Genomic DNA, 13076 nt, shown 5'->3' with positions numbered 1-13076 from the left:
AAAGCATCCCATTTTCCTTTTACCTTAAATTTACATCATGGTGTTTATCTGTTTTTCTTATTTTTTGAAATTCACGGTCACTTTTATTTATCTGAAATTTAATTTTTAAATAAATTTCTTATTCCCAGATGATAAATTGGTAAGTATGTAATTGTCTCCTTTCTAGATAATCAACATGATCAGTCATTATGGTTACATCATTTAAAAAATAAATCATATATCTCATGAAACATTATTTACTACAAACAAGTTTAAAGACAGAATGAAAAGCAAATCTTATACTGTCCGTCAAGGAAATGTAGCAATAGGCTGATCACATAATGGTCCTATCCAGATGCAGCCTGAAAGATGTTAACACAAGTCTCTGATAGATGCCTCCAAGGAGACGGATAACAGTGTTAGGAAAATGACTTAAACAACTGCTAACTGGGGTCTCCCTAATGTGTGTCACAGATGGGATTGGCAGAAAATACTGCTGGGTGTTTAAAAAACATGACCTAATCTTTCCCTAATTAAGGAGGCTTCTAATTGTGTAATAATTGGTTTTCACAGTTGAATGTCACAGTAGTATTCAAGACATTTGCCAATGTATTAGCTCTAACACCAAGCAAAGCACATTCTTTCTCTCAAATGCATCTTTCTATATACATTTTCCAAAGTATATTTTATAGTATTGGTCATAGCTATAGAAGCTTATGTTAACTGAATACTTACTATGTTCCATACTGGGCTAGCCTTTTATATTAATTCATCCACTCAGCAACTTACATATAGTTCCATTATCTTTTTCATTGTAAAAATGAGTAAAGTGGGGCTTCAGGAAGTTAAGTTAGTTGTTCATGCTGCCCTCTATCTCACCTCTAGGTGTCTGACTGAAATACTCAGTATGTTAACCTCTAAAATACACTGCCTGGAAGACCTAAATAGACATTTCTCCAAAGAAGATATACAGACTGCCAACAAACACATGAAAGAATGCTCAACATCACTAATCATTAGAGAAATGCAAATCAAAACTACAATGAGATATCATCTCACACCAGTCAGAATGGCCATCAGCAAAAAATCTAGAAACAATAAATGCTGGAGAGGGTGTGGAGCAAAGGGAACCCTCTTACACTGTTGGTGGGAATGTAAATTGATACAGCCACCGTGGAGAACAGTATGGAGGTTCCTTAAAAAACTACAAATAGAATTACCATATGACCCAGCAATCCCACTACTGGGCATATACCCTGAGAAAACCATAACTCAAAAAGAATCATGTACCAAAATGTTCATTACAGCTCTATTTACAATAGCCCGGAGATGGAAACAACCTACGTGTCCATCATCGGATGAATGGCTAAAGAAGATGTGGCACACATATACAATGGAATATTACTCAGCCATAAAAAGAAACGAAATTGAGCTATTTGTAATGAGGTGGATAGACCTAGAGTCTGTCATACAGAGTGAAGTAAGTCAGAAAGAGAGAGACAAATACTGTATGCTAACACATATATATGGCATTTAAGAAAAAAAAATGTCATGAAGAACCTAGGGGTAAAACAGGAATAAAGACATACATTTACTAGAGAATGGACTTGAGGATATGGGGAGGGGGAAGGGTAAACTGTGACAAAGCGAGAGAGAGGCATGGACATATATACACTACCAAACATAAGGCAGATAGCTAGTGGGAAGCAGCCGCATAGCACAGGGAGATCAGCTCAGTGGTTTGTGACCGCCTGGAGGGGTGGGGTAGGGAGGGTGGGAGGGAGGGAGACGCAAGCGGGAAGAGATATGGGAACATATGTATATATATAAGTGATTCATTTTGTTGTGAAGCAGAAACTAACACACCATTGTAAAGCAACTATACTCCAATAAAGATGTTAAAAAAAAAAAAAAGAGTAGCCCCTGCTCACCGCAACTAGAGAAAGCCCACACGCAGCAACGAAGACCCAATGCAGCCAAAAATAAATAAATTAAATTTAAAAAATAAATAAATAAAATAAAATACACTGCCTGCCATGCTAAAATGTTGCATAGTTCTCCTCTGAAGAGGATTTTTAAAAGTCAGTAAAACAATGTTTTTAAAATAATCATTAGTTATAGTATACATGTTTTAGAAATACATGTGAATACAAAGGTGTTTAGGGGTGTGTGTGTGTGTGTGTGTGTGCGTGTATGTGTGTGTGTAAAAGTGGAAATAACTCTAGGAAGAGTAAGGTAAGATTGAGTTCTAAATAGTTTATAACACATTATCTCGTTTTCCCTGCATAAAAACACTGTGGAGTATATATTCTTAACCCAATTTCACAGATGTGTAACTGAGGCTTAAAGAAGTAGTATAACTTACATGCTATTTCATAGCCAGTACATAGCTAAGCTAGGATTGAAACATAGGTCTGCTTGACTGCAATACTTTTGTTCTCAACCACTCTAGTGAACTATATTTCCTTAGAAGAAAAGAAATGTGGATTATTACAGATGTGCAAAAATTATCAGTAATAACAGGGAAGAAAAGGACAGCTTTTTAAGTAAGGGCTGGCATATTTAATTGAAAGAAACTGTTTTCAAAGAGAAATGTAAATTACAAAATTAGCTGATTTAGACCTATGGACATTAATTTCTTAATCTCAGTTTTTTAACTGCCTATCAGTACTTCAGAATGGCTGGAGCTGTGCTCTGTGAGGAAGTTGCCTTGTCATAGGATATTTGTCTGAAGTTTAATTCATAAACTTTTAAGTATTTGCACAAATTACTTAAATTGGTTTCTTTATATCCCACTATATTCTGCTATGCTTTCTGGCTACATCATTAATTTGCTTAGAAATCAAATGTAAAATCCACATCCTTTCTGCTGCAGAAGATACTGAGTGTATTTAATGCGTAAATATGTTAACTTCGGTTTATAAATAACGAATTGAAGGTTGACTAGAATATGGCTTGAAAATCCATAATAAATTTTGCCACTTTCTTTCTTTAATCACTATTAAACATATTTATTAAAACAACTGAATTAATTAAAACATAATTAAAATCGTTCTTGCTGAAGTTTGACAAGATATATATTTATTTTAAAGTAACAAATACATTATCTAGATTTAATTCATGTTATAAAATATGATCCTATGTGGAGAATTTATTCCAGATAATTAACTTGATTAATTTGCATACATGCAAAAGGAAGGTCCTAAAAATGAATGAAAGCATACATGCATGCATGAATAAATAAATGACTGAATGAAAAAAGAGTATTTTGAGGCTGAACAGAAGGCAGTGGGACAGACATTTGCTTCACTCATGGCTCTGACACAGAGTATTTGTTTAACTGAGAAAAGTGATAAAATTATCCTGAATCACAGTTCTCTCATCACTGAACAAGAGTAGTAGTAAACCATGTACACTCTAAACTTTAGATGAACATTATAAATATCTCTGATTATAGCAAAACAGAACATTGATAAATTTATTCATTGAATATCTTTCTGAATCACTACTAAGTATCTAACTTGTGCTATGCATTTGGAATATAGAAATATATAGATATGACCCTTTCCTTACTATTCATTCCAAATGAAATTAATTTCATGAATAAGTCTGACAGAAATTAGGTAAAAGAATGTATGTATAAGAACCTCGATGTGACAACTGAAGAAGTAACTTCTGTTAAAAGAGAGCAATCTTATAAAACACAAGCAGAAGGAAAACAAGAACAACTGACTATAAAATATGCAATTAACTATTTTGAAAATAAAAATATACTCATTGAATAAATAGGAACTAAAATTGGATAAATCTAGTTTAACTGAGCTAATGATAAGTTAAATGTATTAGAATATAACACAGCAGAATTAATTCAGAATGCAGCACAAAACACACAATCATTAAAATTATACTAAAAAAGTGGTTAAGAGACACAATTAACAGTACGAGCATATTTTCAAAGGCAAAAATGGGTTTTCAATGGAGAGAATGGAGGCAATGGCAGAGAAAAATTACTTGAAGAAAAAAACCTGAGAATTTTCCAAATGGATATGTTTTCAAATTGAAAAGTGTTTTTCACACATTATGTGGATGCTACATCTAAATATAACAAAACGACCTCCAGTAAAATAAAAAGAAAAAAAGGAAGTTTTAAGATGGAAAGGTTATTTGCAAAGAGACAACAATCAGACCAAGAACAGATTTTTTTTTTCATATGCTAGAAGAAAACAGAGTAATATCTTCATACTGCTAAGAAATCTTAGACATTTTTGCTCAGCTAAACTATCATTGGAATGAGGGTAACATAAAGACATCTCAGAAAATAACTAAGGTAGTCATCCCTACAGACCATTCCTCTGTCAAAAAAATTATTGAAAGATGAACTTATCAAGAAGAAAAGTAGACACAGAAGAGAAGATGGTCTGTAAGAAAGTGGAGAGCACATACAAAATTAAACTTACATAACTTGTTAAATTTAATCAGCTATGGTCTGCAAAAGGGTGGGGAAAAGATAGCATTAAATACTTGAAATAAGTGAAAATATACAACCATCATGACAGGAAGTATAAGTAGATTTGACTCATGTTTAAAAGCAGAGACTATAAAACTGAATAAATAAACAGGATATTGCTTATTATTCCACTCACTGCTTAGAAGATACATATCTAAAAAGACAAAATTACATAAAAATATTAAAAATAAGGTAATTAAAAAGATTGACCAGGTAATACTAGTAACAAGAACAGTTACCACCAAGATGCAGCCGTATTATTCTCAGTCAATACAGAATTTAAACAAAAAGCATCAGTAGGGATAAAAAGACACACTACATGTGAATAAAAGGGAATATTTACAAGGCAGATACAATAATCATGAACTTGTGTCTAACACGTGGCTGAATACAGATAGATGAGGTGGGAGGGGGGAGAGAGAGAGAGAGAGAGAATGTGCACGCGCGAGAGAGGGAGAGAAATAGATAGGGAAAAGAATCCAGCAGAATTTGATAAAGCAGTTGACAATTCCACAGTTACAGAGTCAGAATCTGAAAAATTAAGCACACGCGGATAGTAAAAATATAGATTTGAGAAAAAACCTGTTTTGACACACTCATGTAGATATACATATATACACCTGTGTGTATAAAATTATTGTACCCAGCAAAGTGAAAATGCGTATTTTTAGAAGTAGAAATAAAACATATACTATAGCAGGCAACTGAGTTCATGGAAAAAAGAAAACCCATGGGGCTGTAACTGCGGGCACTACACCAGATTTGACCAAGGAGAGGGCAATAAGGAGTTTGTGGATGTTTATTATTTAAATCAATTTTATCTCCTGTAGAACAAGCTAAAGCAGGGTCAACAGATTAACACTCCAGCTACTGGCTATGATTTGAGGAACTTTAATTTCCTCTTGTACCAGCTCTAAACCTCAATTTAAGACTTCTTTCCCACGTTCCTTCTGAAACACAGTTAGTTAACAGGGATGAGAAGGCAGTGAGCTTATGGAGTCCACACATGGGGACAGAAGAGCACAGTGGCTTTGTAGACAAAGGCATAAAAGTGGACACTTATCGCTTCTGCCCCCGTTTTATAGAAATTGCTTTTTCCCTTCCACGTGGTCACAGACGTGGCAGCCAAGTTTATATAAGTTGGGGCAGGGGCAGCCATTATGATTACAGCTCATCCACCAGCGGCCTTTTCTCACAAAGCTGAAGTTTCAAATAAGTGAATCCTGCCTCTGTTTGCTAACTATGTAATGTATGCTTTGCTGTGAGCCATGCTTATTTGTTTTTGTTTCACATTTGTTTTACCTTTTTTATTTGTCTGTTTGCCACATGGCTCCCATGTGGAAGATATTTCACGGAGACACAGAGAAAAATGAAGCCGAGGGCTTCCCTGGTGGCGCAGTGGTTGAGAGTCCGCCTGCCGATGCAGGGGACACGGGTTTGTGCCCCGGTGCGGGGAGATCCCACATGTTGCGGAGCGGCTGGGCCCGTGAGCCATGGCCGCTGGGCCTGCGCGTCCGGAGCCTGTGCTCCGCAACGGGAGAGGCCACAGCAGTGAGAGGCCCGCGTACCGCAAAAAAAAAAAAAGAAGCCAAAATCCTATGAGATGAAGCAAAGGAGCCTGAGAGAGAGCCTGATAATCTACAATTCCAGCGTTTGAAGCCTGGCAGCCTCCCAGCTCTTGAAGTGCATGAAACACCCCTGCCTCCTTATGATAAATTCTCCTTTTGGGCTAGCAAGCTCATGCATTTTTCTGTTAGTAGCAATTGGGAGAGTCCTAACCGATTCAGGCAAGGCTAAAAAGGAATGGGGCCGACATGCATGGAAGGGGTCAGGAGGCAGGAAGGGTTCAGGACACGAATCACCTGGCACACCCCGGAAGCATCCCCACATACGACCTGAGCGTTCAGTGGGCAGCGTGAAGTCACTGAGGAGGCTTCCAATGACCCCAGTTAGAGGACCTGGGGAGGACACTGTAGTGATGATTTCTATTTCAGGAGCTTTGCCCAGGGCTGACCTGCTTAAGGTGTAAACAAATAAATAAATCATACACAATAAAGACTGAGCTGCAAAGAGCCCCAGGGCAGAAAATATTTAGGGAGCCTTGCTAAAGAGAAACCATTTCATGTCTACAGTTTTACAATTCTTTCTCATTCCCCTTGTTTTCATATGTGTTTCTGGCGCTCGATAGTCATTACTTGGGAGTTCGAATTTTTTTATTGAGTGATTTCTAGTTCAATGGTTGTCCTCCACTTGTAGAGTCCCGCTTTGCCCTCTGCTGTGTCCCTCCGTGCCGTGGAAGGGCAGTCTCCCCAGGCCTGCCCTCTGACCTGCCCTGCCCAGCTGCCCAGCAGTAGGTTGTGCGTCAGCACCCTATGCCTTCTCACCAAGTAGAATAATGATTCATTTCTTCCTTCAGCCAGAACTGTTGCTTCACGCCGGAGGGAAGCGTGAGGATGAAGGGAGGGCGGGCATCCCCAGGCCTGTCTTCCTGAGCGGCACTCCTCACCCCGTTCCTCCCTCACTAGGCCGGAAAAAGAGAGATTTGCAGGCTGCTGTCAGTGCAGCAGTTGGAGCTCCAGGCATCTTGCAGCAAAAACTGAACTTTCATCAGAGGCAAACTTACACGGCAATTATTTCAGGTCACTGGTGTTATCATTGTATCCTTCAGTGTAAACAGACACATGGAAGTGACAGTAAGGCTAATGAATAATTTGTTTTAGAGCATTTAAACAGCAAAAATCCTGTATTTCTTAAGGGCAACCTGGTGATTCATGCACGGTAATTTCTAAGGCTTTCTCATTAGAGGAAGTCCTTGGCTTTGTTTACTTTTTCATTCCAATAAACGATTCAGAGATTCCACAGCACAACTAACATTCTGTAACACAACTGTCATGCTTTAAAGGCCAGTGATATGGCATTGAGAAGCAATATAGCTACTGACTGGAGTACCCACTACAAATAAACTAGTCCGTTGAACTACAAATTTAGAAATTCAATGTGATTTAATTAGTAAACCAATCAACCAGTCTTTTTGCAGAGTCTCTTGTGAACTCTGCAGTGTGTAACTCCTGCCCTAGATAAAGAATGGATTGGATGTGATCCTTGCCCTGAGGCAGCTTAAAATCTAGCTGGAGAAATACAATTAGTACAGGTAAAGCCTTAGAGGAAAAGATAAGAGATGAGTGTTATGGTAAGATTGTCAAATGCAATGAGTTGAGGGATGACAAAGAGAGTTGGGATAAAGAGAAAACTCCACGAAGGAGGTGGCCACTAAAGAATTGGTGAAATGGGACAAGTGAAGGAGAGAAGGTAGGGGGCGCTGGGCAGATGTAATCCTGAGAATAAACTCTAAGCATCTTTCTTCCATATTGCAAAGTTTGCTTCCTTGAACAAAACACTAAGGTATCCAGAAATCTAAACCAACCTATATGTCATTCTCAAAAACAACTATCAACTTTTGGTATCACATGCATGTCATAACCAGCTATTAATCTCCATGAAGCACTGGGCTAATTTGGCTAATTTCAACTTAATTAGTTAGGAAAACAAAACAAAACATAACACATGCACCACAGAAGCACTGATAGCCACTATTCGAGGGCAATTATAATAGTCCATAAATGCAGGACCTAGCATCTCTATGAACACCAGGCTAAGTATTTCACATACATTATTTTTTACTTTCTGATTCAGGTACTCTTATTAGACCCACTTACAGATAAAGAACCTGAATACCAATAAATGTCATCAGAAGAAGATATAAATCAGAAGAAGAAGATATAAATCCTAGCCACTAACCTAGTCTCTCCCTATTTACAAAAGCAATATCAACTAAGCAGCAGAAACTTTAAATTTGCCATAATCTGCTCAACACTGACCTAGGAGCTCTAGTGAATACAAAATATATTGTACTTTGCTATGCCTCAAGCCGTTTATAATTTACCTGAATTAAAATGAACATACAAGAAAGCTAGTGATAAATATATATTCGTAATGGAGGCAGGCAAGAAATTTTGAAGGAACTTAGAGAGAAACAATGTGGGTGCCAGTAAGTGAGAAAAAACTCAGATGACTTAAACTTTGAAGCATGTAGATGATTTGGAGAACTGATGGAGACCGGCGTTTAAGTGGAAAGAGCTGTAGAAGCAGAAGAGAATATGAGCACTGAGTATTCATATGACATTTTCTTAGAATAGGTATTATTGCTGGTAGACTACAGGCAACCCACACTAATCAAAGTAGAGGGGGTTTGTTCACTTGGGACAAGTCACATTTTTCAAGAGCAGCATCACATTTTAAGTGCAAGGGGCTGGCTAAGGAAGGAGAAACTATGAAAAGATAAGCGAGACAAGGCAAAAGAGCCAGGGGCAGGCCAGTCGCGAAAGAGCTAAGTGTCCAGGGTCGGGGACATGTTCAAGCATAGCAGACAATCTGCATTAGATCTTCATGCAGGTGAGGGAGAGCTTCAAAAAATCCAGGGAGCAAGGTAGGTCCACTGAAAACTCTCATCTCCATCTCACATCCTCTTGGCCTCATTTCTGACTCTAGCCCTGGCTGCAGCAGACAGTTCCAATAAAGCTTCACTGTATGCTGACATCACCTTGTCTCAAACATGCATTACTGTCTTTTGCCCTCTGGCGTGGAGTCTTCTGGCTGAGTAGCAATGTCTGTGCCCCCAAGGAATATCCTCTACGATGACGGAGAGACAGACCCACAGGGACATGCTTCTCCCTGTCACTCTCAGGCATTCTATAGATTCCTCAGAAGGTCCTGGTAAAATCTAGCCCCGGTTGCCCTGTGAACTCAACAATTCACTCTCTTGTTAGCTTTTCTCCTTTTTTATTTCATTTTCCGGTTCCCTTATTCTTGCTCCTTGAGATCACTTCCCAAATAACTACCTGCATATGTCTTTGTTCATTTTCTGCATTTGAGGGAGACCCAGGCTGAACATTAAGCAAGAAGAGACTGTAGAAGGCGGGGTCATGTATTAGGAAAAGGGGCCATGGGTGAGGGATACTCACACCAAGAAGAAACCTGGCATAATTCTAACTCTTACCTTGTAGACACACACCTATCTTCTCTGCAGGAAGCAGGAAGCATCAGTGCTGGAAGAGATCATGGTAATCCTAGCCTCCTCTTTGTGGGCAAGAGGAAACCCGGTGGTGAATGCTAGAATTAGCAATCTGGTCTCTGGAATTTGAATCAGTGCACTGGCCATTACCTCTTGACGCCTCTACACTATTTCATGCCATCCCTAATAATTTCCAACTCTGGCTACCCGAGGATTTGGGGATTGCATGTAGAATAAAATAGAAGTACCTATTTGGATCAGGCTAAGAGGGGCATTTCCTCATCAGGAACAAGTTTTGGCTAGAAAAAAAGGCCTAACCAGAAACGCCTATTTTGATGTTTAGTTTGATGAGTGTTGGCACAGAGGCAAGAGAGTGGTAAAGACAAGGAAGAAAGGGAATCACAAAATTGCAGTGTAGAGAACATCTGATGTTTTTACTAGACCATTATCCATCTCTCCTTTTTCTGCCAAGGCACCAGGGCTTTTCTGGGGAGCCACCTTCTGGTCAGTCTCAGTCTGGGGGTTCTAGTCTACTGACCAGGAGTATGCACGTGACCCAGGCCTGGCCAGGCAGAACTTTCTTTCCCTCAGACACAGCACCACTACTCAGGGTGGCTTGATTAGAGGCCTAAAGGGAAAATAAACCTGACTCTAGTGGCCCCAAGTAGTTCAAGTCGACCAGATTCTGACTGATCTGTTACTACTGGGGGAGAGAAGCTGGTTTTAATTTGCTGAGTTATTTTGCTGATTGACTGAAGGGAAAACCTGCCTGCGAAGGAAGGCAATGAAGAGAGATAAAGAGAAGACAGGTGGAGCCTCTGGACACTGTTCCAGCTCCGAGATCCAGTTGGCCATGGACCTTTTGGTAACATGAGCATCCCCTCTATCTCCCTACCCATAATTTTGCCCTATCACTTATCCTAGTTTGAGCGGAATTTCTGTTACATATACCTTAATAGCATATATGTTAAGGCAGAAACTGGTGTTAGGCACTGAGGTTAGTACCAAGGTATAACAGATAATTTCTCTACCCAAAAGGAACATATAATTGATTATTGCCCTGATAATCAATCATTTATATTGAGTCAAACATGAATATAAATTTACAATGAAATATGCCCCAAACCACATTCTTGATCACAGAGGGCGTATGTTTTCTGAGTTATCTAGACCGTTTAAACACAAACTTATTTTTCAAAACAAAACTCTAGCTTCACTCCTAACTAAATATTTCTATCTGAAAACGTGAGTTCCGAGATTCCTTCTAACTCTAATGTTTGATGAATCTGTAATCTTAGTTTATCCTGCATGGCATCTCTTAGTTGTTTGTAAAATAATCTTTGTTGGCTGTTGATTTTTATTGCCAGGTTCTGCATAGTGAAGAATAGCTTATCTTTTTACCTGATTAAATAGTAGGTGCAGTTGAAAGGATTTTTTTTTCTAATTTATTCTTTCCCTTTGAGGATTTCTACATACTTGGTTTCTTTAAAGGATACAGAAAGTTATTAATCCTCCAAAAGTTAGATAGTTTCACATTACCCCAGGAACTGGTTTCAGAGAAAATTACGACACCAAGGACTTGGTAATATTTCTCTATGTGTGATAATCTCCATTGTTGAAACTATTACAGAGTAGCAGGATTTTTAGAGTAATGGGCTAAAATGATCCAGTTTCATTTAAATTTAAGTCAATTATATTTAAGGAACTGTGTTGGGTTAGCAAATACTTAACACATGTTTGCAAGGTGGCAAACCTCTTGCGAATGTTTACTTAAAAAGGCAAAATATTGTACTACAATATTTGACCCATTGTTTAATAAAAACAGAAAATACCTCCATCAGCATATATAAAAGAATCTTAGGTAAATAGAGGGCAAAGCAAGGTGCCGAGGTAAAATGAAGAACTTAATGCTTTCCATGGCAGAAACATCTAGATTCCTTTTTTTTTTTTTGCGGTACGCGGGCCTTTCACTGTTGTGGCCTCTCCCGCTGCGGAGCACAGGCTCCGGACGCGCAGGCTCAGCGGCCATGGCTCACGGGCCCAGCCGCTCCGCGGCATGTGGGATCTTCCCGCACCGGGGCACAAACCCGTGTCCCCTGCATCGGCAGGCGCACTCTCAACCACTGCGCCACCAGGGAAGCCCTAGATTCCTTTTGATTCTCATTTCTTCACAGCTGTTGAATACATCTTTGTGTCTCTGTCCCTTTGGTACTATCTTTGTTCAGACTATCAGCCTCCCTCAATGGGTTGCCTTAACAGCCTCTTAATGGATCCCGCTACTCCAGCTTTTATTCCCTCCAAGCAAATCTCACGTTGCTACTGATCTTCCCTAGCGTGAAGCTAATCACATCACACTCCTCTTTACCAAGTACGCTTTGTGTGGAGTTTAAACTCCTTGGCATGGGATGCAAGGTAGTTAATAATCTGGTGGCTACTGAACTAACTTCGCTGTTTCTCTGGAAAGCCTTTCTAACCCCCTTGCCCTGTGCAACCTCTATTAGATGACCCAGTTTAGGGGTGTGTTAGGCCTTTCCCAGTGTATTCCTACAAACCCTGCTATACTCAGACTGGGTGATTTGTGTCTCTTTAATGTCTTAATAGCTCTCTACTGATCCAAATCATAACATTTATCATGCACTATCATGTTTCCCACATGACCACATGACTATATTATGTGTTACTGTATTGCTCAACAACCATTAGCTAAATATATGAGTAAATGAATAGTTTTATCTAAGCCAGTTTTTCATAGAACAGATGAATGCAGAATCCATCATTTGATCCTACATTAAAAATACATATATATAATGTGAAACAAATGTCAGGAACAAATTCTACTATTAGTGATATACCTTCAGACATGTTGGCCATTTAGAGAAGTTCAGGAAAAGTATACTGTGTTGCTGAAAGTAAAGCCAGTGACACTTTAGACACTTTCGTTATTTCAGAGCAGTGGTTTTGAACAGGGCTGAGAATAAGAACACAATGGCAAGGAGAAAATCATATTTTTTCTGACACTGTTAAATGTTATGTGATGTTTTGGCCAGAATAAGCACAAAAGAACAATAATTCAAGTTATACCAAAAAAAAAAAATCCAACTAAAACTTCATTGTGGTTGCCCTTATTCCACATGGAACCATACTGACTATGCATCCAGTTATTTTGTAAATACAGGACCTTGTATTGATTTGCCTGTTTGTTCTAATTACATTAAAGTATAGGTTATAGAATAGATAGCTCTGGGTAGAGTACTTACTTCCAGTTTTCTAAAGGAAGGAGTGCTATTGTATTAATTTCCAGGTTTCTAGGCGACAGGGTAAAGTGCTGCAGTGCTTGATTCAAGACACAAAGTCCACAAAACCTATTCCTGCAACAGCTGACAGTACTAAGGGAAAAAAATCAGACTGGAAGACTGGTACCGGGGATATATCTTTGTGACTACCGTGTTGAGAGTTTAGTGTTATGCATTAACATATAAACTCATCACATACCTCCCCCCACCTCTCCAATAGTCCTGC

The 13076-nt window shown here is 38.9% G+C and overlaps 1 protein-coding gene across 2 annotated transcripts in view; it reads right to left on the bottom strand.

Moving 5' to 3' along the window:
- Positions 1-13076, bottom strand: part of NKAIN2 (sodium/potassium transporting ATPase interacting 2) — a 521682-nt gene that overhangs the window by 268913 nt on the left and 239693 nt on the right. The window lies entirely within an intron of this gene.

Source organism: Tursiops truncatus, chromosome 12, assembly GCF_011762595.2.
Source record: "Tursiops truncatus isolate mTurTru1 chromosome 12, mTurTru1.mat.Y, whole genome shotgun sequence".
In the NCBI taxonomy this organism is placed as follows: domain Eukaryota; kingdom Metazoa; phylum Chordata; class Mammalia; order Artiodactyla; family Delphinidae; genus Tursiops; species Tursiops truncatus.
The sequence above is the reverse complement of the archived record's forward strand: the minus strand, read 5'-3'. Positions and strand labels throughout refer to the sequence as shown.